At 40.0% G+C, this 25,588-nt stretch overlaps 1 protein-coding gene across 1 annotated transcript in view; it reads right to left on the reverse strand.

The window, feature by feature from the left end:
- The window catches only part of AIG1 (androgen induced 1), a 145,908-nt gene that overhangs the window by 80,423 nt on the left and 39,897 nt on the right, over window positions 1–25,588 (reverse strand). The window lies entirely within an intron of this gene.

Genomic DNA, 25,588 nt, shown 5'->3' on the forward strand with positions numbered 1-25,588 from the left:
CCACTCCTGGATCAGTTTATATATCAACCATATTTATTGATCGCAGGAAATAGAAACTGATTCTGATCACCATTAACCCAACAACAAAAAAGCAATTTTCAGAAGGCTGTCAGGGCCTCAAGAACTAAGTCTAAAGAATCAGGCTCATAAAATGGCAGGAACGAGAGCTTCAGAATATGGTTGTGGGGACCAAGCATGATCTCACTGACATGCAGGCTCACATTCTATATTAGAAAGAAATTATAAAAAAATAGTGAAAAGTGTAAAAAAATCTTAAATATGTGCAGTATTGTGCAATGAAAAAATCCACTGTTGACTTCTAATTATGGCTTTACCACTAACTAGTTGTGTAACCCTGCATGAGTTACTTTACAGTTTTGAGTCTTAACATGGCCTTCTGTGAAAGGAAGAACCAGATTAGAGACTGTTAAACTACAGCTTCCTTCTAACTTTCATGTTCCTTGAGTCTATACCAAGAGTGAGGACCAGTGTGAGACCCCTCCTCTCCTGCCCTATGTACTTGGGGAGACCCTGGTAGGAAAGCACAGACCACATCTGTTAAAACCTGGATGCTGCCACAGAATCCCTCTCAATACAGACCTCCAGATGTCTACTACCCATTAGGCTAAGTTTACCTACAAGAGGAAATCAATTTGCATTCTTTGTACGATACTCTCCTGCTTTCACAGGATGAGCTAAAAGAAAAGTCAAGACTTCCTAAGAACATCAGGTGAAGTCTTTGCTGGAAAGTGTCTTCAAGACCAGCTCTTGCCCAGCTGCTAAACAATAGTTCAGCTTGCACAATCTCCCTGGCCACAGAGTCCAATACGCTATCATCCAGTCAGCCTGAAGATTTTGTGGTATAATTCAAGGAGTCCAAGTCAACAAGGGAAACAGACAACCACACAGACAATAAGCGTTCAGGAAGAGAGGTTTCCTGGGAAGGTAGATATTGACTACCATGGAAAGCACATAGGAAAGTTTAAGACTTGAGCTGAACATGGATGAACTAGGAAGGAATCTGTGGGGTAAAGACGAGGGAGCAGTGCAAAGACATGGAGGAGAGAGAATGAGCATGTATAACCTGGCTGAGGGACAGAGAAGTCAGCCAGAGAGGTGGGCACAGTCACCCAACAGAACAAAAGGGACCTTGGCACCAAGGTATTGTGTTTTTTCTCTGAACACTAATGAGTAGGCACTGAAGGGTACCACTTCCAAGAGCGATACAATCAACGTGTGTTTCATGAAGCTAGTTCTGGTCATAGTGAAGACTGAGAAGGGGTGAGGAGGCAGGGAAACAGCAAAAGGCTTCCATTTACCCCTCAAATCACACACTTTGCAATTGTGCTTGTTAAACAATGATCTTGTATTGTTGCACAAGAAGATCCATTCACTCAATAGTTAGTAAAGAGATACAGTGGCTAAAAATAACCTATATTCCATTTAATCCTTGCAGCCATCCTGTGAAGCCCCTTCTCACAAACGAGGTCACGGAGGCTTGTCTAAAGCCTGGCAGAGTGGGGGTCGCATTAAGGTTTTCTGACCCCAAGTCCAGTGCTCTTCTCACTGCAAGTTGAGAGTAACCAGCACTCCAGGCCCGACCTGTCACCCCTAAATCCAGCCCAGGCAGTACTCTTTGCATGTCTTGGCAATAACATATCCTGGTGACATTAAATGCGGGAAAACACGAAGACATTTTCCTTCAGTTACTTCATGAGGCGAGGTGTTAAGAGTATTTTATTAGGCTTTGGCAAATTCTCTTAATAGGAAAAAAATGAACCATACATTTTATTGTTCTTTTGTTCAGTGCTATGGCAATCATTCAAACTGAACAATCTATGTTTCTTTATGGTTCCAACTTTCAATTTGATTACAGTCCATCTTTCCTCATTTATATGGGGAGCCATAAGAATTCTCAAAATAGACTTGTTTATAATCTCCAATAAACTGTAATATATAATAATTTTTATTTCTTAAATTGTTCTTGTAGCTTTTTATTTTCTTAGAAAGAACTTTCCAGATACCCATTCTCTTCCCCCAAACTTTATGTTTGAGTTAAAAGCTGTCTCTCCCTCATCAAGCTATCCTACATTCTGTCAAGACACTTAAAAACCTACATTGTGATTGTCAGTTTTCTCATGTTTTTCTCCACTACATGGTAAGATCCTTGAAGTCAGCAATAGGGCATTTGTTTATTTATCTTTATTATTTCCAAGCACAATAGTTAGCATTTATATATGCTATAATATACCACAATAGCCATGGCCCAGAAATGTAAACTAACTCATGCAGGGTTATACAATGAGTTAGTGGTAAAACTAGTTAAAGATCAATTAATAAAAAGGGGCAACAGTGTAACTAACCACATACACTTATATTTACAATTGTACTATAATAGAATATTTAGCACACTTAAGAAAAAAACACCTTTGCTGTAATTCCTTTGCTCTTGGTACAAGGTATGAGGCCTGCATGTCTGTTAGCTATGGCAATTTTCCTGAATTATAAAATAGAGGTGTTTTCGTTCTTTTAATTTTTTTTAGGATGCTAGATGATCATGTTCCAGACAAAGAAACTGAATTTTAGAATAGCTGGGGGAAAGATCTAAAATAGTTTAGAAAGGCTTTTGATTGGTGAATGCGAGATTAGACCATTTTATGGGGTTGCTTTTAGGCAGTACAAATGTGGCAAGTTTAATTTTTAATTTCTGCAATGCTGCTCGATTTTACGATGCCACTATTTTGCTGGAGGTATGAAGCACACTATTCTTCCTCCCAAGTTACAGCCTTCCGTTGTTCCTCCAAATGTCTCATAAGAATGAAGCCTTGACAGTCTGACAGGACCTTCATCGCAGAGCCTTCCTGCCCCCGATTATATAACACGATGGGTTGGCTGCATGCTCTCACTTTGCTTCTTTTATTTGTGTCCATCTACTTTGCTGTGGGTGCACGGCTGTGTCCTCCAGGCAACTGTAAGCTCTCAGCAGGAAAGGAGAGAGGCCCATTGCTCTAGTTGCTGGTACTCTGCACAATGGCTACAAAGTTCTGGGGCCGAAGTTGCTGAATTAGACTATTTTAATAAAGAGTGTGGCTCAAAATTGCTACAAAAATATTAATTTTATTTCCTACCTAGCTTTTATCTACACAACTAAATATGAGTGGTGTCCATCAGAAAGATTTTGGAATTAGTTTTTCAAAGAAAATGGGTAACACCAAGCCATGTTGGAACATTTGAGAAGGCCAAACCTATTCACATAAAGATAGAAGCTCGGCTGTGCGTTCCCTGGCATGCTTTCTCTGGACGTCATTCCCGTCTCATTTTATTCTGAGTTAGATTGAACTAGAAATTGCCATTCACACAGACCTTTTTATTTCTCTATAGAATGGCCCCTGAAAAATCTCTGACCTGGGAGATGGCAAAGCAGATCTAATATGTTCCAAATTAAAGACATGACTGTACCAACTGAAATCCTGACAGGAAACCACCTTCTAGGCAAAATAAATATGTAAGGTTTATGCTTAGCAAAATGAGCTGTGAAAAACTGGAAATTTATTTTCTTTGTCTCCTCTCTATTTTTTCCTTAAACCCACCCTAAGGATTAAATATCAGTACGAGCGTATTTATTTTATATTCTATTCCCATTGGGAATTGAGAGCAGGGAAGAATGCTCCATCTCTATGGCTCAGCACGTTAGTTGCCTGAGCTTTTATTCTGCTACAGAACCCAAAGAACTGGTCACTTTTCAGCTCTGTGACCAGCGACAGGAGAGTCCAGCTGGTTATACTGTGTTTATTACATAAATTAGAAGGTGTGTGTGTGTGCGTGCACGTGTGTGTGCGCGTGTGAGCGCACACGCGCACGCTGTAATGGTTGCAGGAAACCTAAATTGAAGCTTTGCTGCATGTAGCTATAATGTTCACTTGGATAATTGCTTTTTTGTAAACATAGTTTCATACACAATCTTAGCTTGCTGCTATGGAAGCAATGACATTAACAGAAATAACAGTGGTGCCACAAATCTTCAGGGATTTTTTTTAATGGAAAGGAAAATTCTAAAACTAAAAATACACTTTTTATTTGCAACTATGGGAATCCAAACACCAGAAAAACACAAAAGGGCTGCATAATTGGGCCATGGGAGGTATTCTCTCTGGTGGTTTTATGGAAAGGACAGTTATAGGATGGAACCTAAATCTTAGTTTGTTACAACTTGGGTGAAGAGTTAAAAAAAACCAAAAACCTGCATTCTTCACAAAAGTGTTGATATCTGTAGGTAGTGCCAGCTTTCCCAACTGTTCCAACATAACCATTGCACCACACCATTCTTATGGAGTAAAGGGGGTGACCATCTTAATGCCTCCTGAGTTTCTATTGCCTATGCCATCATGAATCCTGTCCCCTTGGCATACGGTTTTTAAACACAGACAACCACCCATCACAGAAATACTGTTTTTTACATTAATTTTTAGTGGTGGATGTCAATTGATTTTTATTTTACAGAATCCATAGAAAAATATCCAGATGGGAAAACACTGAAATATAAGAGAAATACCCTCTTTTTCCCTCAAATGTAAACAGCAACATCAGCTAGACTTGAAGGCATATTATTAATATCAGTGGCCTAGCTCATTTGAAATGGCCTCTATTAGCACTATTAGCAAAGACCATGAAATGGTTTTCTGCATGCTTGAACTTAATGATCTTCTGATTATAGCTGTAAATTATTTATATCAAAATGCTGACTCACAAAGCTTGGCTACAGAAAAATTTTCTTTCCATTAAGAAGGACCCTACTTTATATATAACTTATGCTTCCTTAGGAATTTTAAAAGTTTTAGGGGGTTAAAGAGCCAATGTTACTTTCTGTATTTTAAAGTCACTGAGTGGCTAAGGTAGGTTTATACTAACAAAACAAAAACTTGCCTGTGTTCTCCTGTTAAATAGATGTTTGAAAACAACAATGCTGGAATCCGAAAGAGAGGAGAGTGAGTTTGGGCCCTCTTTTAGCAGGCTGCAATAGCATCTTAATTTACAAAGTTGAATATATTATATCAAGAATGTTTTTATTCAGTTAAAGTTTACCTCAGTTAATTCTTCTAAAAAAATGTTATTCCAGATTTTTGGAATAGGAAGCATATGATGGTTGAAGGTTGAAAACTACCTTAAGAAAGACAGAATAAAAGTTGTTACTTAAAATAGGCCCAGAGTGAGCCCATGCCAGAGTCCCATCAGCACTGCACTGGGGAAAGCTGCCTGCTAGCTATTCACAATGGACGGTGAAGAATTCAATTCTACATTTTGCAGCTTGAGCCATGTCATCCATGTGGCTACGTCAGCCTTCACTGAAGTTTTGGATCTGAAAATACAGCTATACAAACACTGGAGCAAGTGAAAAGGTAAAAATAAAAAGTTGTGAAACAACATAGAGAGCTGGGTCATCAAAAAACCCAGATTCAGTAAATCAATAGAGATAGCCAATGTCTGATGATTTAGAGGAATGAAATCATGTAACAATTACCCTGTATTTCCATGGGCAAGTCCGTGAAAAGTTGATTCCTCAAGCACTTTTGCTCTCCATAAATTCTCACGTTGATGCTTTTCTTTTTCTTCCCTGCAATCTGTATTTTATTAAAAACTTCAGTTTGGGGAATTCTTGACTGCTGGCTGAAAGAACTGGTGCATGTCCTGGGGTGTTGTAACAGCACATTAATGCAGTATTACATTCATCAATGGCACCAGAGACATACACTATTTTAAAAAGGAAACAACTGCAAATCCACATGTGTGTTGTCTGGGCAAGTGAGATTCTGGCTTGGCAAAAGGTCACATTCTAAATTCGGCTATCCTAAAACAAATCCAATCTGTGCACTTTGTATCAACAACAGAAAACGCTGATTGAGCGAAGGTAACGTATTTATGTGTCCATCACTTATTACCAGAATATATAATGTGAAAAGAGTGAGACACGATGCCGACGAGAAACATATCTATAAAATTAATTGGCAAACTCCCCTTTTTGTTCTTTTCTTTTTTTTTAAAAATAGATTTTATTGATTTTTTACAGAGTGGAAGGGAGAGGGATAGAGAGTTAGAAACATCAATGAGAGAGAAACATCGACCAGCTGCCTCCTGCACACCTCCTACTGGGGATGTGCCCGCAACCAAGGTACATGCCCTTGACTGGAATCGAACCTGGAACCTTTCAGTCCGCAGGCCGATGCTCTATCCACTGAGCCAAACCGGTTAGGGCTGTTCTTTTCTTTTTAAATTAAATTTATTGGGGTGACATTAGTTAATAAAGCTATACAGGTTGTACAACTCAATAACACATCATCTGCACACAATCATGCGCTCATTGCCCAAAGTAAAGTCTCTTTCTGTCCCCATTTTCCCCCCTTTGCCCACTTCCATCTCCCCTGCTCCTAATTAGAAAACTTCTAAAGATACTTACCAAAAGGATCCAAACAGGCAGACCTGCACCAATCCACCCCACCCAACAGCCCTGTGAGTACAACAGGAGCCGAGCTACCACTGCTGCAGCTTTGAACACCTGCCAATGTCACCCTCAGGTGGCCCTGTTTTTGTTTCATTTTGTTTTTATGTAGAAGAGACTTGGGAGAGATTATCGGGATAATTTTCATAAAATGGATTTCGCATTTTGCTACTCAAGCCCTGGAACATGTTTTTCTGATCAACCCCTTAGGTGTGGAGTGGACTGAAGCCTCAGACGGGCTCACCTTCCAGAGAGACCGATTTCCTTTCCCCACAGCCCTGGACAGACTGGACTTTGGTAGGTGATGTGAAGAACATTGAGAATATGAACCAGAAGTCTTGCAGACACTGACTTCAGACAAAAGGCTGTGTGGGGCCTGCCTGCTCAAACCAGTGAAATAGACAATGATCAGAATGAGGAAACAGCGTTTTCTGTAAAATTTATGGACAGTGGGTGGGTAGCCTGGTTTTCATTATGTGAGAGTCTCCTTCCACTAGAGAGCCATGATTTACTTGAACTCTGAAATAACTCCTTTCACTTTTTTGTTTGTTTGTTTTCATCTCAAAATTTTTATCTTCACTACCTGGAACCTCTTTTCTGTGTTTTTTGTTTTGTTTTTTTGTTTTGTTTTGTTTTGTTTTAATCTCCAGGGGAGACATGTTCCTCCACCATTCTGAGGATAACCTTTTTTTTTTTATTTGGCCAAGAGTAAACATTAGCCTTTTATTTCTAAGGATAATCTTTGCTCTCAACTTAGACTCCCAACATTGTTCAGAATCTTGTTCCTTCTACATCTCAATGGGACATTAAAGATGGCTATAAAGTCTTTGCTAATTCTCTCATTGAACTGTGACACCAAGTGCCTTTCTTCTTAAACCAGACGTGACCAATAGGATTCAGTGGGAATGTTGCTTTAAGGCTTCTGATGCTAGGTCAGAAGAAGCCCTGTGGTTTTGCTGGACCTTCTAGAACACTTCTCTGGACTATCCTGAGAGACTAGCATGACCTGGTCAACAGTCCCATCTGAACACAGCTTTCTAGGCATCCCCACCAAGATACAAGACCATGCCAGCTGAATACAACTGGGTGATCTCTGATGATACCACTTGGAACGGAAAAATCACCCCAGTGAGCCCTGCCTCACTTCCAGACTTAGAGAATCCTGAGATGCAGTTGTTATTTAAAGCCACGAAGCTTTAGGGTAGTATGTGATGCTGTAATAGATACAGAAACAGAACTCTAACTTCTAATTTTTCCTTTTTTACCAGTTCCTTACCTTCTATGTACAAATCTACCCAGTTCTTACCAGTGTTGAAAATCTTCCCTCAATCCTACCTTATGATATCATAAAGCTCTGCTTCCCTCAATGGCAACCATCTTTAAAAAAAACTAGTCTACCCCCACTGCATCCATGCCCTCATTTTTCATGCTTTAAACACTAGCAATCTGGCATTTACAGTCTCTCTTCTAAAATGGCAGGATTTCCAAGTTGAAAGGGGCCTTAAAAGTTGCATCATCCAGCCATATGTTCTCTACTGAATTCCCCTCCATAAGGTCCCTTCTTTGTAGAAGGTTTCTTGACAATGCTCTAACTTCTCAAGGGACATGGCATTTGATGCACCCAAGGGTGCTCATTCCATCTTTGGATAGCTGAGATTGTGAGGGAGTTCTCTCTGATTCGGCATAGAATTCTGTCTCTTTAAGCCTTCCATTGATTGGTCCTAGTTCTCTTGCTCCTAATTATATAAGAAAAAGCCTAATCTCTCCAATTTGGAGGCATTTGCAATCATCAGGTAAGACATGGGTTAAGTGGTGGCAGTAGAAATGAAGGTAAGATAATATGTCCAGTCGAAGACATTTTATTTGTATGCATCCTAAAATCGATGTGTAAAGTCCCAGGGTGAACTTCACAATCATCCTGTATCTTTCTATAATGTCCTTTAACTTAGGTCATGAGCCATCATTCCATTTAGTTCTGGGAAACATGGAGATAGTAGAGTACAGAATGATACAGCATCGACAGTGGTTTAAAATATGGACAGTACAGTCAGACTGCTGGGCTAGAATCCCGGCTGCAGTCCTTTCCAGCTATGTGACCTTGAGCAACTTAGCTACTAAAACTACAGCCACTTCCAGGGACAGTCAATCACGTTCAGTCATTTCACAGTCAAATTCAGAACTTAGACATAGTGAAATGAGGGTCCTGCCCTTCCCCCTCTTTTTGCCTAATAGTATCTAAATTCTAAGAAGGCCCATATGTGTCATGATATCAGGGAAGAGCCATCGGGTCCATTAGCCTCCTGTTCCTACTGATCTTTTTGGGGACAGTCAAGCACACTGACATTGTCTCTGTTTCCACAGCACGGAATCCAAATCAAATCTGCTGATGTCATCCCGGCCACCCTTCACAGGACACTGAGGCCTTTCTGATCCCCTTCCAGGGCAGCCTCTTACATAGGACCCAGGGAATTTTAAAATGTTTCCCATATAGCCCGGACATCTCAACCAGCGGTGCTGCTTTTCAACTCCAACGTCATACTGCTGCAAGATTTCCCTGTTAGGTGTGGCCTCTTTCTGATTGATGACTGGAATTCAACCCTGGGTCCCTTGTACTCTGGGATTTCCCCAAACACTCCTGGGATTTCCATGATCTCCCATCTCCTGGAGAACCAGTGCAGGGACCACCTTCTTAGGGTCCTCCAGCATCTCAGCTGCACACTCTCCTTGCGCCCACAGCTAAAGTGTTATCTTCTGTGGAACAAGAAACTTCTCAGACTTCAGCCTTAATCTTCCCCAACTCCCCTCAATTGTCAGGCTTTGGCTTTTGATAAGCAAAGCAAACCTTGAAGACATGTTTTAGGGGCTCCTATCATTTATGAATTGCATGACCCAATTGTAGACTTCAATAAACAAGAATTTGCCTCTTTGTTTTTTTGCAATTAGCTTATTCTTGAAACTAAAAGCCTGAGGTAAAAAGGAATGACTAAGAAGGTGAAAACATTGGTTAGAAGTTTAAAAAAACAGTCCTACTCTAACTACAATTGATATGGTAGTACTTATTTTATTCCTGAAAACTGTTATTATATCAAATTGATGGTACATCTTATATCAATGGCACAATAGGAATGAGGGGACGAAGTTATTCAGAGTGAGTTTCCAGGCAACTTGGTATAACAGAATGGATAGGAGGGTACAAGCTGGAATCAAATAACCTGAATGTAATTCTTGGTGTCTTCAAGCAATCTACCGATTTCCTATGCCTCAGTTTCCTCGTCTGTTAAACACTGGTTGTTTTGAGGATTAGAAGAGTTCACTCATGTAGAACATTAGTGTCTGGCACACAGTAAATGCTCAAGTAGCATTTGCTATTATGCGTTGGTTGTGGAAGGGAGATATAGGAAGAGGTAAGGACAACTCAACTAACTTGCTAGATCTGCTGGTGAAATCATTGTGCCTTTCCACTGAAACACAGACATGGATAAAATGCAAGCCTGCTCTAATTTTATCCTCTTGAGATCTAGTGAAATAGAAAGTAAAGTGTTCCCAGTTCCTTGCCAAAAAGGATAATTAAGGTTACAGTTTTTCACCACTCTGGGCAAAGTAAAGGGTGGAGGTGAGGGCCACATCTGCAGATTTCTAATCCAGCTAGAAGAGCAGAATCTGCATCCTACGTGATCTCTGGGATTCCCTCTACTATGAACTCCCTGGGGCTGATCCTGACTGTACCCAAGAGTCTGGCTGCCCAGGACAAGTGGACCACAAAATCTTTTAAAATATATAGCTTCAATCCCACCACAAATTTAAATTTACTGCTAGCACTGGTGCCTAACTCAAACTGCTATGTTACAATGAAGTTATGTGGGAAAGCTTTATTTTTACAGCTTATACACTTCAGCTACTTGAGGGAATAGTCTGAGAATCAAAGGATATTTCATAACTAAGTGGTATTTGTGTGGGCTTCCTGGTGGAACTGACCTGTGGACCTTTTGCAAATGAAATGTTTCACATTATGGGCCCGAGCAGCAAGATAGATAGATGGTGGTGATATTTCCTGAGGGAGAACAGGGAGGGGGTGGGAGTCCGAATTTCAGTTTTTGATGTGTTACATATGAAATACCTATGAGAAATCCAAGTGGAGGTGTTAGGTAGGTCCAGAACACAAGTGAGATATAAATGTCAGAACTCTGTTGACTTTTCTTAGGTGAAGCCATAGAACAGGAAACCCCCTCTAGGAGAGGTTATAGACAGTCCAGCATTGGTCCCAAGGTACCACAATATGTATAGGTTCATGGGAAAGAGTGGGTGAAGAAAATAGGAAAGAGCAGCCAGGAGAAAACCAGAGGCCAAAAAGAGAGAGTTCCAAGGAAAAGGAGAGGCTAGCTAGGTCACCTGCTGCTCAGAGTCAAGGGACCGGAGGAGTAAAAGGTATCCATGGGACAGGCCAACATGGAGTCACTGTGACCCCTGTGCTGAATTGAACACAGTTTCAGTGGAGTGCTGAGCCAGGATTGTGATTCAGATTGGGTTAAAAAGTGAATGGATATATTCCTAGAAGTGGGATCACTGAGTCAAATGGCAGCTCCATATTTAATTTTTTGAGGAAACTCCATACTGTTTGCCACAGTGGCTGTACCAGTCTGCATTCCCACCAGCAGTGTATAGGGTTCCCTTTTCTCCACATCCTCACCAGAACTTGTCATTTGTTGATTTGTTGATGGTAGACATTCTGACAGGTGTGAGGTAACTCCTCATTGTTGTTTTAATTTGCATCTCTCTGATGATCGGTGACTTTGACCATTTTTCCATATGTCTCTTGGCCGTCTGTATGTACTCTTTGGAGAAGTATCTATTTAGGTCCTTTGCCCATTTTTTAATTGGGTTGTTTGTCTTCCTTTTGTTAAGTTGCATGAGTTCCTTATATACTTTGGATATTAACCTTTTATCAGATGTATCATTGCCAAATATCTTCTCCCATTTTGTGGACTCTCTTTTCATTTCTTTTGCTGTGCAGAAGCCTTTCATTTTGACGTAGTCCCATTTGTTCATTTTCTCCTTAGTTTCCTTTGCCTTAGGAGATGTACCTATAAACATATTGCTATGAGAGATGTCTGAGATTTTGCTGCCTATGGTTTCTTCTAGAATTTTTATGATTTTATGACTTACATTTAAGTCTTTTATCCATTTTGAGTTTATTCTTGTATATGGTGTAAGTTGGTGGTCTAGTTTCATTTTTTTTGCATGTATCTGTCCAATTTTCCCAACACCATTTATTGAAAAGATTCTCTTGACTCCATGAAACCTGAAGCATCAATAAGAAAGAACATATGCACTCCTATGTTCATAGCAGCACAATTTCCAATAGCTAAGATCTAGAAACAGCCCAAGTGCCCATCAGGAGATGAATAGATAAAAAAGCTGTGGTACATTTATACCATGGAAAACTATGCAGCAGTAAAAAAGAAGGATCTCTCACCCTTTGAGACAGCATGGAGGGACCTGGAGAGTATCACACTAAGTGAAATAAGTCAGTCAGAGAAAGACAAGTGTCACATGATTGCACTCATATGTGGAATCTAAGTAACAAAATAAACTAATGAATGGAATGGATCCAGAGACATGGAAGCATGGAACAGAGTGCGGAATGTCAGAGGGAAGGTCGGGGGAGGGTGGGTGGATGGGAGGTAATTAACCAAAGACCTTGTATGCATATTTGCATAACCCATGGACACAGACAATAGGGTGCTGAAGGCCTGGGGCAGGGCAGGGGGCAGGGGGAAGGGATCAATGGGGGAACAAAGGGGACATCTGTAATATGTTCAACAATAAGGAATTAAAAAAAAAAAAGAGTCAATGAAAGTTAGGCAGACAACTCTTTTGAAAAGTTTAGCCTGAAGGAAATAGGAGGGAAAAAATAGAGATAAGCGGTCTCTGTGAGAGAGAGGAATACTGAGAAATACAAATCTTGCCATACCAGGGGCTCATATTTTTTTAGTGTCAACTAAAACCATTCTGTCTTTTTCACAATAATGATGTCATAATTCCCATCCTCGACTTTAATAAAACTGGCCTTAAAAAAATCTTTATTCTCTTCAGTAGTAAGCTCATCATCTAACTACAGATTTAACTGTCAATATATGCAATTGACCAACCTCTTTCTGTGCTCCACCACATCTGGGGATGCACATCTCATCTAGAGTCTCCCATTGTCTCAAAAAGATATGCCCCCCCCAAAAAAAAATATGAATTTTCTCCATTGGGTCCACTTTACTACCTCATTTCCTTTAATGGGACATTCAGATATACTCAAAACCATTTCTTCCTTTCCTGTCACCAGGAAACCATCTCATATTCTCTGGCTTGGAGGCTTTCTATTGGTGGTCCCCTGCCCAGACCACTCTCTCCACCACTTCCATCTATCAAAAGCCTACCCTTTCTTTAAAGCTTATAATATCTGACCCAGGAAACTTTCCTGATCCTTCCAATTTGATATGATTTCCTAACATTTAAGCCTTTTTGTACACTTCTTGTCAATCAGATTTATTTGAGAGACTCTTATCTTGCCAATTAGACTTTAAACTTAGTGGTTAGGGGGCTCATCTTACTCATTTTTGCCTCCTTTGCATAACTAGATGCAGCAGGCACTCACCAAAGTTTTATTTAATTGGCTCAAAAGCAAATTGTAATGAATTCTTTAGATGAAATGAGCATTTTCCAGTTGTATGCATGTAGAATAAATAATAATACACTGGAAACTTAAGAATGCACTTAACTGGAGTACAGAAATGAGCTCATCTGAACCTCAGGGCACTGCCAAAAATTGCTTTTCTTTCCTGGAACAAGTATTTATTCCACTTTTTATTATGGTATGGAATATTTCAAATATACCTAAAAGTAGAAAGAATAGCATAATGAACCCCCATGAACCTATCATCCAGTTTCAACAACTCAGAACATTTTCCCATTCTAATTTTAACTATTCATCAAGCCCTCTCCCGTTTTTCCCCTGTAGTATTTTAAGGCAAACTGCTGACATCATATCGTTTCACTTATATAGACCTCAGTAAATATCTCTACCATATGAGGTTTTGTTTTATAATTTAACCACATGTCACACGTAATGAAATTAATTCTAATTACTTAATATTATTTAATACCCAATCTTTGTTCGTATGGCCTCAATTTGTTGCAATCATCTTATCCAGAGAATGCCTGATTTAATAGTTACAGCCTATTTTGAAGTCATTTGTGCAAGGCACAAATTCTTGATTCTTTTAGCATGTGTTCTGGAAGAAGTTAAGGAGAAAGGAGATACTCAATTTCTGAATTACTTAGTTTCCTTGATTCATTTCCTTCCCTTCTCTGCTACTGCTGTTTTGGTTCTTTCTTATTATCATGTTTATAAAAAATGGGAAGATAAAGAAGGTGTGGCAAAGGCTGCTTTGTCCCAGAATATCTCTTGTCCCCTTCTTCTGTAAGAATATAAGGACTGGCACAAGGCCAAGCATTTAAAGATGACATATCCTGACTCTCTTGCAGTTAGACAGCAATAAGACCATGTCACTTTTTGAGCAAAGGGGATGGGTGCACTTTCTTGGTCATGCCTTTAACTGGGAAGACATCTGCCCTCTCCTCTCTTGTACCCTCTTCTTAAGGATTAAATGCAGATGTGGTGTGGTAAGCCAACTGCCACCATGTAGATGAAGAACAATCCTAGAGGATCCAGAAGCAGCCAGATGAAAGAGCCTGGGGCCCTCGTTGACCTCAGGAAGAGCTGGCCTGCCAACCCCCAGACCACCGGCTTTAAAGTACTATTAGTTTGCTATCTGTTACAGCAACTGTTATGATATCTTAATTAAGACAGAAGGTAAAACTCAACCATGTCAGTATTATAATTTTCTAAAAATCTAATGGGAGTTCCTGTTCCCAACATCACAGATAATCAAATATTCTTTGCATATGTTTCCAATTATTACTGGCTATCATTCTGTCTTAGAGCATAATGATCAACTGATGTTAGTTAACTGAGTGTGTGCCACAAAAAGCAGCGAAGTGGAAAGCTTGGCTGGATTTGGTTCCAGGAAAACTTTTATTTGAATCCTTCCCCGCTACTCTCTAGCTATGAAGATGTTATTAAACGTATATGACACTTTAAAAATCTGTAAAATGGGAATAACAGAGTTTCCTAGAAGGTTAATTATAGACAATATTAGTGTATATTAGAGGACTAAACACAGTCCTTGGTACATAGAAGTATTCAGAAAAGGTTAATTCCATCTCCTTTGGTTCCATGTGCACATAAGTCACAAGGGTCTATGACATTTTCCAATCATCTACAATCTCTGTTGCCATTCAGGCCTCTAGCACCTGTCAAAACAGCCAAGTCACCACTGAACACTGATTAGGGGCCCTGAGGTTTACAATGCCAGTTTCTTTCTAAAGGCTATGAAAGAAGCTATAGGAAAAACTTGTGGATGGAAAGCATGGACTTTCCCCAAGAATTATATGCCCACTTTCAAGAAATATGGCCAAGCAGTGCATTAGTTAGGGCAACATGGGGCAACACAGCACACGATCCTGACATCTCAGAGGGTCTGTCTCTTTTCCACAACAATAGATGGTCCTGGTCAGCAGTGAGGCTCTGATCCGCCCAGTTACTCAAGAGTCCAGAATGGCCGGCCAGGCTGGAAACAAAAGGTGGGAGGATTAAGTGGGAGGTATTTATGAGCCAGACCTGGAAGTGATTTCATAACTTCCACTCACATTCCAGTGTCACATGAGTCCTATGGTCAGAACAAATTGCAAGGGATGCTGGGAAGTACAGTCTGGCGAGTGCCCAGGAAGAAGAGAAATGAATGTGGGGACCAGCTAGCAGTATCTGCCATAAGCAGTTGGCCTGAGAGATGATTTACTGAACTATTTTATTTAGCTTCAACTTGGGCAGTGGAAGAATATACTTAGAAACACTTGCTCAAAAACTTCTATTAACAGTGTCTCACAAAAATCTTGGACAGGGACACCAACAAGGTGGTGATTGCGGGGGTGGAGGGTGGAGCTGGAAGAGGACAGAGAAGGGATAAATGGTGACGGAAAAAATAAAATGAAATAAATCTTTCAATGATACCAAAAGTTAGGAAAGATAATTTTTAAAAAAATATATTTTATTGATTTTTTACAGAGAGGAAGGGAGAGGGATAGAGAGTTAGAAACATCGATGAGAGAGAAACATCGATCAGCTGCCTCCTGCACACCTCCCACTGGGTATGTGCCTGCAACCAAGGTACATGCCCTTGACCGGAATCGAACCCGGGACCCTTGAGTCCGCAGGCCGACGCTCTACCCACTGAGCCAAACCGGCCAGGGCGAAAGATAATTTTTAAGAGAATTGATCAGAAAACAATCCCAAATCCCTCAAAGTGACTTCAGTAAGTAATAGTAATTACTTTAAAATGTTAGTGGCAGAAAATGTAAATTATTTTAGTTAGAAAAAGACTCAAATTCGGGCCATTTTCCTCTAGGAAAAAATAAGCACTTTGTTTAACAAAGTATTTGAACTTTTAAGAAATTCTCAGGAGTCATTAACTTCAAGTCATCTTTCCCTAAACAGTGATGTCCTAGTTACTAGATCAACAGTGCACAGGTGGCCCAGAAACCACACACATTCGTCACGGCTATCGCCAGAGTCTCAGATACATGGTGAAACTCACTCAGAAGCTGCAGACTATTATGTTTCACTATAATGATATTTCCAGAAATAAAGAGAATTACACATTAATAAAGCAATGAAACTATGCAGGTAACCATGACGACTGCTGCAAATTCAATAACACTTTATACTCCTGAAGAGTTTTTCCTTCTCTCGCCACCTTTTTTTTAATTGCCAGAAAGATTAGAGAAATTATGAGAAAGAACTGAGAAGCATCTGTATCTCATCTGTACTCTCATACCTCCAAAGATGTCATGGGTAGGCTGAGCTCATTATAATACCAACTTCGCAGCAACCTCTGAAAATGCCCTTCCTGGCTCCTACCTGCATATTTATCCTGAGAATCAGCCAATGCATGAAGCCCATAGACCAATGTCTTTAAATAACATTTGACCAGAGACTATTTTTCCAAGTCAAGTCTAATTTTATCTATTTTCTGAAATATACTTCTCCTTCTGAATCCTCACAAAAACAAATGGCTTTCTCTAACGACGTCCACAGAAATTTCTGAAAGCTCTTACATATCAAATCAAATTTCAGAACATTTTTGAAAAAGACATAATTGAAATCATGCAGTTTTCCAATTAATCAAATTGTGTTTTTGTTACTTTTTGTGTTTATTGCTTCGGACAAATGAGAAGTCAGAAATGGGAGGAATTATTTTAAAGTTTCTCAAGGAATGTGCAAAACAAGTAACTTCTTTTTATTATATTTCTGCATATCCTCCTGTGATTTATCCTTAATATGTATAGATTGACACTCAGGTCAATATGGAAAAAAAAATTAAGTGGTAGAAAGAACACCAAAGGCCATTATCATGTGGCTGGGGGAACTTCTGACCTTGCTAAGGACGTATGTTAGAAATAGCAAGTCATTCACTGGAGAAAACGGAGCTGAGGCCGGTAAGGGAAAACCATCTACCTCTAATGCTGTTTCTCAATCTGCCCTTGTTTCTGACTTCAAAGATGAAACCATTCATCTTCCCTCATCTTAAAAATTGCCATATTAATGGGATCTTTTTTAAAACTGTGTTTTGCTTATTAGGTAGACTCCTCTTTTCTCTGTTGGTTTGTTCCCTTGTAGTCATTTTGCCACTCCTCAGCACTGTGTCAGCTGCTGAGGTCTGTGGCCCAGGGTGTTACTGACCTGCCTTCTTCCCGAAGTGCCCTCCTCTCTCGGCTTCCTTTCTCTCTGAGCTATTCTTCAGCCCCTGTGGTGGTGTCTTCTCAGTTTTTCCTCCTTGTAGTGTGGGTGTTGACCAAAGCTCCACTCTCAGACTTCTTGTTTTCCATCCCAAATCCAGGCTGTCCCTGTCAATTCTTCTCCTTCTACCCTGAAGGAGGAAGCCTTCTAAAATGCTCATCTGACCCCACTTTTCTTCTGTTTAAAATTCTTCAAAAACTTCCCCTCAAGGTATAGGAATCAAGTTCAGTGTCTTTGGCCAGCACACTGGGCATTTTGGGGCTGGCCATGGGGGACCTCCCAGTGTCCTTGCCTCCTTGCACATCTTTTGCTGTGGGACCACACTTCAGGTGGTTTGTCCAACATATGGTGGTATTCCTGACTGCATATGCTGTTCCTCCACCTGAGTCACCTTCTTCGGCAGCCCCAACCCCCCCACCCCCACCCCTGTCTCTCTAACGTGTAAATCGAATCATCTTCCTCATGCAAAACTTTGCCATCCTTTTGTTTCCTTAAAGATAAAACCTACACTAGCTGTTGGTATGTGAGGCTCTCCCAGATCTGAGCCCCTTCTTGTTTCTCTAACTACAGCGTCAGCTATGCCCCACCTTTGACTCCATTTCCAGATATATCCAATTAGTTTGCATTCTCTAAATGCATCATGCATGGAAATTCTCCCCAAATCATTGCAACTGCTCTAGACTCCCAGTTTCAGCTCCTGAGAACTAGTTACCGGTGCTCTCCCCCACTTTTTGGAACTTTAACTTTTCTCCCTTGACTGACTGACTGTTTGTTTTTTAGAGGAACAATTTCAGTACCCAGAAAAGTCTTAGGCATAAGTGTATTAAGCAGTTATTTGTTGGGCAAATATCCATGAATGGGTTAATCTCTCACTATGCCTCCTTCCCATTCCCTGGATGAGGCTCACTTCCTGGGGATCACTCACAATGGAGGTCTCCCTCTTTCCAGTGTGAATAGCAGAGAGAACCTCATTTCTTCTTTTTCTGTTCCGGAGAGATGCAGATGTGCCCTAAGAACTTTGGATTCTATCTCTGGTGGCAGTAATGACGGGAAGCGTGCTGGGGTCCACATGCCAAGAGGCAGAGGGGGTAGGGGGACCAAGCACACATTTTCCAGAGATCCCGGGTTAGTGTGGGCTGGGAGCCCACAGGAAAACAAGGGTGAGCCCAGAAGGATAAAGAAGACCTTTAGTTTTCTGTCCATACATTAAACTGTATAACTTGAAATTATCCAAAAAATATGTGGATTAAAGAAATTTCTAAGTATAGCCCTCTCTCCCCCAAAGCTATGATATCCTGATGAGAGAATGTCTCATATATAAAAAAAATTCATTTGCATGTGACTTCTACCTTCTGTTCAATGGAGCAGGGGAAGGGGAGGAAAAATAATTTCCTTATAAATCACTTGCAATTCTTCCCAACCCTCTTCTGCATTTTACTGATCATAACAGAAGCTATTTGTTTCTCTTAATCTTTTTTCTTTCGCTAATAGTTTCTTCCATCTATTGCTGAATTACCAGAAAAAAGGTTATCTCCTCACTTTCCCCGTTAACCACTTAGGTTCTTTTGTGAAATGGGAATAATAATAGGGTTGTGAGGACTGAGTGGACAATATCTATACAGTGCTGACCACAGCGAGAGGGAGAAGAGTGATATTTGCTAGCTGTGCTCATGGTCCTTTACATTCCATTTAAGAATGACAGAAGGAAATGCAAGAGATGAATCTCTGTTAAGGAAAAGGAAAGTAGTAAGTCTTATGATGACGTTAAAATATAAAGCTGGAGCCAACAACGTCTTGGTCCTCTTTAAAGGAACCAGAACTGTCCTTCAGAATTGCTGAAGTCACTCAGTTACCAACTTTATTGCTCACTCTCTAGTGCAAGGCCCTGTTCTAGGTCAACTGGCGGGCACAGAAAGAGACCATCAAAGAATTCCAGAAGTCTCGGCTATTTCTTTTCTATTTATGTAACGTGTATTCAATTTCTCAAAAGGGCAAAGAAACTTGCAATGAAATGCTCAGGGTAGTAAATATCAACACAAAATAAAAAAACAGACAAAAATATATAGTGGGAAAAAAGGAGAGGACACTGCACTAGGAGTCTCAGGTGAGCTGGCTATGGTGTGAGAGAAATCAATGGCATCAGAACAGAGGCTGAAACAGTATGCATTGGTGAAAGGAAGACCAGCATCAGGAGAGGAAGCCTCTTTTCCATTACTAAATTGGAGGTACTGATTAGTGCATTGACACTTATACAAAAACTAGAGGCCTGATTCATGAAATTTGTGCAAGGGGCTCGCTCGGCCTTCATAGCCCCAGCTGGCCCTCCCAGCCCAGGCTGGCCCTTGCAGTTCCTTGCAACCTCGGCTGGCCCTTGCAGCCTCTTGCAACCTCGGCTGGCCCTTGCAGCCTCTTGCAACCTCGGCTGGCCCTCGCAGCCCCGGCTGGCCCTTGCAGCCTCTTGCAACCTCGGCTGGCCCTCGCAGCCTCTTGCAACCTTGGCTGGCCCTCGTAGCCCTGGCTGGCCCTTGCAGCTCCTTGCAACCTTGGCTGGCCCTCGCAGCGCAGCCCCTCGCAGCTCTGGCTGGCCCTCACAGTCCCGGCTTCGTCTGGAAGGTCATCCGGAAGTATGTCCAGAAGGTCGTTCAGCTTTTTGGTCGAATTAGCATATTAGCTCTTTATCATATAGGATACTGAGTAAAATAATAAGAGTTCTGTCTATAGTTGTTTTGCAGAACAGGCAGCTTGGGTGGGCAGAGAGTGCCTGGAGTCGGACAGGCTTGGTTCGCATCTGGCTCTGCTGCAGAGTGTCTTCCCATCTGTGAAGGTCTCTGAGTCTCAGCTCCTCTTCTGAGAAATGGTGATAAAGATCTCGATGCCCAGGGTTACTCAGGGTTAAATGAGAGAGTCGAAAGTAAGTGGCTGGCCCATGGCAGGCATTTAACAAAGATTTAGTTCCTCTCTATCCCCAGGTACAGCCAATGAGAGGCATCATTATTTCCTATAAATAGGTATCAACTTCAATAATCATGTAATATTTTTTCATAAAAATGGATGAATCATAGGTCATCTATCAGTACAATTATTTGGCTGTCTCATCCGCTGGATTATAAGCTCCACAAGGAGAGGGGTCTTTCCTGCTTTCCTTCTGGCATAAGTGGTAAGGAGCATGTCACACCAGTATGTGATTCATCGATTTCTGTTGTAGAAAGGAAAGGTTTTTATTGAGGATTTATTAATATGGTCTAAGTGTGTTGCTTTTTGGTGCTCAGCCTAAAACATATACGTGGCTGCAGAGACCCTCAAGAAAGAATGGCTTTTGCTCCATTGACTGGCACTCTCAAATATCAACATTAGATGTTTGAACATCTTCAGGCTCCTCAAATTAACTCTGCTTTCCCTCCAGCACCAGCATTTAAGTGAAAAGTTTTAAGCTACTCCAAAATGGATTTTATTTCTTTTATGTTCTTTAGCTCTACAAGTTTTTAATATTATAGTCTACTATTTATCACTGTAAATGCACAATCTTTCGACTTCAAAACAGAATGAGCAGAGTTTATGAGCTTGCCTCAAAAATTAATTACCACTTACAAAACAAAATTTCTGTGGGGAAATATGTTCCCAGTTTCCAATGACTGGCTCATAAACTTCTGAAATCCAAGCCCATTTGTATTTCAAGGTTGTCTATAACATATCCATGAGATACCATGAATGTCTTATCTTTATAATGTCATTAAGTTAAAAAATGTAATCTAAAGTGAAATATTTTGTGCCTTTGCTCCCTCTTTTCTTCCTCCCCTTTTTTCCTTCCTTCTTTTTTCTCCTTCCTTCCTTGTCTCCTTCCTTGCCTTCCTTTCTTTTCCCTTCCCATGTTTTTCAAATGCAGTTTTAAAAAAAATCCCCTACATTCCAAGCTGCATTGGTGGAAAAAAAAAAACCTTCAAAAAAGTGTTAATATTATGACTCACCTCACTGTAATTCTGTTTATAGGATTTATGGAAAAGTAATGAGATCCAAGAAAATAAAATAAAACTTAAAAAATCCCACCAACAAGCAAAAAATTCTTTCTGTAGGAAATAGAGTTATATAAAAGTTTTATATTTTGTTACATATAACTCAGAGGAAACTCATATCTCCTGTTAATTGCCATCTCTAATTAGTTACAGACAATTTAACTCCATAAATATTTTCAAGGATTAATAATAATTGACACATGCATTATGCTTTAAATCTCCTAAGAAATGTTAATATTGATTCATTTTTCCTAGAATCCTGGCATGGTGCCAGTATTTTATCCCAGCAGAAACCAAGGCAGAGATGCCACCTTGTAATCAGCTCATTATGGTTAAGTTAACCTGGTTATGCACATTTAGCCAGGTTTGTCCGTGTGCCATATCCTCCATTCAGCTCAGCTCCAGCCATCAACCAAGGTGACTTTCCTCTTGTGTTCTTCCATTGACTCCAAAGAAGCCTAGAGACAAATTTGAGGGTTCTCAAACTTAGCTATGCCTCAGAACCATGTAAGGAAGCATTAAAAAGTACTGATGGTGCATGAGTCCCATCCCAGACTGAACCAATGAGAACCTTTAAGACCTGGGCCCAGCAGGGTTGACCAACATAAGTACAACTTTCATGGCATGGAAGAGGAAGGCATTCTGCAGACTTCTACAAGTAGAGTTATTCTTGAAGGAAAAGAGGAGTTTCAATGGGGATCTGTGATGGTTAATTTTACACATCAACTTCACTGGTCCATGGGGTGCCCAGGCATTTGCTTAAACATTATTCTGGGTATGACTATGAGGGTGATTCTGGATGAGATTAACATCTGGATCAGTAGGCTGAATGAAGCAGATTGTTCTTCCCAATGGGGGTGGGCCTCATGCAATCCATCAAAGGCCTAAATAGAAAGAAAGGCTGACTCAGGGAGTATTTGCTGACTTTTTTCTCTACCTGACTTTTTAAAGCTGGGACATCACTGTCCTCCTGACGTTGGTCTTAAGAGTTAGACTAGAACCTAGTACATTGCCTCTTCTGGTTTTCAGGTTTTCAACTTGGACGAAAACCCGAGAACCTGGTTTCTGATGGGCTCGCCAGGTGTCTCCCAAGATCACATGAGCCAATTCCTTATTATAGACACATGTCCTATTGATTCTAATTCTCTGGATAATCCTGACTAATACAAGATCATATTTCTTTCAATCGTGTATTCTATTATATATATATATATATATATATATATATATATATATATATATGAAGGTACAAAGAAAATGTCAGATATTTTGCAATGAAAGCAAAGAAGGCCTCTGTTCAATTGGGGGGAAGCTCTGGGAGGATTCAGAATAAAGCTTTTCATAAGACAACGTTTTCCATTCTGTTCACATACACATTAAGAAACTCATATGATTCTAAAATTTAGGAATGGTGAAACTGTGAATATAGCTTAAAGGCAAACATATTGTCTGACTATACTGAATAATGATAAGCTCTCTACTTCATATCTGAAATGTTTACTGAAAAGAGAAATAAAAACTATCACCAGGAGGAGAAAGGAAGTGCTCAGTGCTGAAATTAGCAAAGGGCAAGGACAAAGGATTCTCAGGAGTTAAATCTCGTTGGTCTGGGGCTTCTCTTTTCATACTGGACCTTGATTCCCATGATCTACGATATTAAGTACCGAAGTCATCGTGTACCTGATGGTTGATATTCCCTGCTACATTTCTCTCTCTTTTTCTCACCCCTTCTTCAGTGTCATCCTTTATTTAAGAAGTTGAGAAGTGTTTTAGAAAATACATTAAAAATTAGGCATATTAATATGAGAGCTCTAAATTAAAAATGAGGGCTATTTGGGAAAACATGTTCTCCACTTAAAAACATTTAAAAGTGAAAAAAATAAGGTGTGTGCTATAATTTAAAGCAAATCACCCTAAATATAGATAGATCAAGAAAATAAGGTAATATAATAGAAACTTTCTGAGTTTCCTATGTCAGAACCATTCGAGCAATACCAAAAACAGGCAACCAGGGGAAAGAATTCACAAGCAAATAATTTAGCATATGATATTTAGCATCACCAAGCTTGACTTCAATATAAATTATTCTACAAAAAAACTGTTTTGCAAATGTGTCATTGGTTTTAATATGTTACTGTATAAAATATGAACAGTTTTGCAACAATTACATTCTGTAATTTAGATTTTTAGCTTAGTTGCAAGGCTTACTTATGTAACTCTACAAAATGATGAGTCTGGAAGGCTTGCGCTTATAAGGAAAAAATGCCTTCATTTTAGTGATTCCAGTATAAACTTACAGAAATATCAAATTACTTATTGAAAAATCCAGATGAAGTAAGAAGGAATGTTCTGGGAAGTTGCTGTTGACAGTATGTTGCCCTGATCTTATAGATGTGTATTTCCCAAGATTGCTTAGTGAGGATTATCAGCATTTTAAAAATAAGAATGGCCAGAGGTCTTCTACAGTCTGCTTGGAATGCTCAAGAAGGGCTGAGTGTCTTCTTCTTCTTCTTTTTTAAAAAGAAGTATTGAGTCTAACTTTGTATAAAAACCTGAGAGCGAGCTTAAGATAATTAAGAATGAATTCAGAGAGAATGACTTGCTCCCCAGTATTCTTCCAACACCCCACCTTGACTGCTCTGACCTTAGTCTGTCTTAGCCTCCTCAAGGGTATGGCAGCAAGGTCACAGGGAGGGAAGCAGAGGGGGACGTTCCAAAGTCATGTCAATCCAGGAGACTGATCACTGACTACCACTAAGGTTAAAGCACAGCTCTATTATCCAGATCCTAAAATGTCAGCCAACGTCACCAGCATGAGAAGCGCAATTGAAAGGAGACATTGTGCACCAACACAAACACGTCCAGCATCTGGTTTTCCAGTATCTGGAAAACCATATAGCAACAACTGCTGTCAACATCAGTGAGCATTTTTTCAACTACAACAGGTTACCATATGGGTGTGCAATGCTTCCTCTCTTAGAGCCTAAGTCTGGTGGGATGGAATCATATCAACTGGGCAGTTTACAGGTGCAGAGAGGTACTTCTCCGTACCATCTTCTCTTTTTCCACTAACTACACCTTTACCCTTTGGGCACCTTCTGTTCTTTCAGCAAAAATTTGAAAAGAAAACACCTAAAAGAAACAACAGTGGAATGCCAATTTTATCCATTACCTAATTTTTCCAACCTGTTACAAAGTGCAACTAAAATTAAGAGGGAGCATCATTCCTTGTGTATGTTAAACATCTTGGTAAACCAAACACCACATTGAGAGGCTGAGCTTTGACAATGCTGCGCATACCCTTCTGTAAGTTGCTTGTGAAATGTCACTTCTTGAAGGGCCATATTTCATTAACTTGGCAACACTCTGTTTCAAGGTCATTTCCAAGTGCTCGTCTTGTGCAGAGCAGCATGCGTGGAGCAGCACTAGCATGGCACCAGGTCAATCCATTAGTCATTGCTGGAGCGAGCTTTCTGTGGAGAGGCAGGCTGCTTCAAAGTCAGATGGGCTTTGGAGAAGCATGCCAAGAAAACTTTAAGATTTGAAATGTTACAGAAGAGAAGGTCACAACATCTTTTAATTGCCTACTATCCATGCAGAAGGTTGCTTTTCATATTTTACGCAAATATTACATATCTGCCCTGTGTGAAAACCAGCTTTAAAAATGTGGTGAGTTTGTGCATATGTCTTCAATTGAGTGTAATGCTGAGTGCCAAACTTCAACCAAGCTGATCAGACTGTAGGTCTCTGTGTAAAAGCCTAAAGTGGTGGAATCTAGTTGCTATAGCTGCAAATTAAACAAATAAATGAGACACCATGGAATGCAGCAAAATATCTGTGGTTTGATTAGTTCATATTTGCCATATGTGTGAATATTAGCAGTCAAATTCAGATTTTAAGCAACATTCTTTTGGTAGGTGCAACTGGGGGGAAATGCTTAAAAATAAGTAAGAAGATTTGAATTATATGTCCAAGGATAACTATCTTACATTTTATATAAGCTTTTACAAAAGTTCATTAATTTTTCACTTTAAGGGTATATACAAGTTCACTGTTGCTAAAAATATATGATTTTCACCAGTGCATTTTTCCTTCAAGTTTTAGACAGGGTTTGACACTGACCTGTTATTTGTTATATGATAATAAGTGAAAATCATTAGCTATAGGGAACCTTCCATC

This window comes from Myotis lucifugus, unplaced genomic scaffold, assembly GCF_000147115.1.
Source record: "Myotis lucifugus unplaced genomic scaffold, Myoluc2.0 scaffold_11, whole genome shotgun sequence".
Classification (NCBI taxonomy): Eukaryota; Metazoa; Chordata; class Mammalia; order Chiroptera; family Vespertilionidae; genus Myotis; species Myotis lucifugus.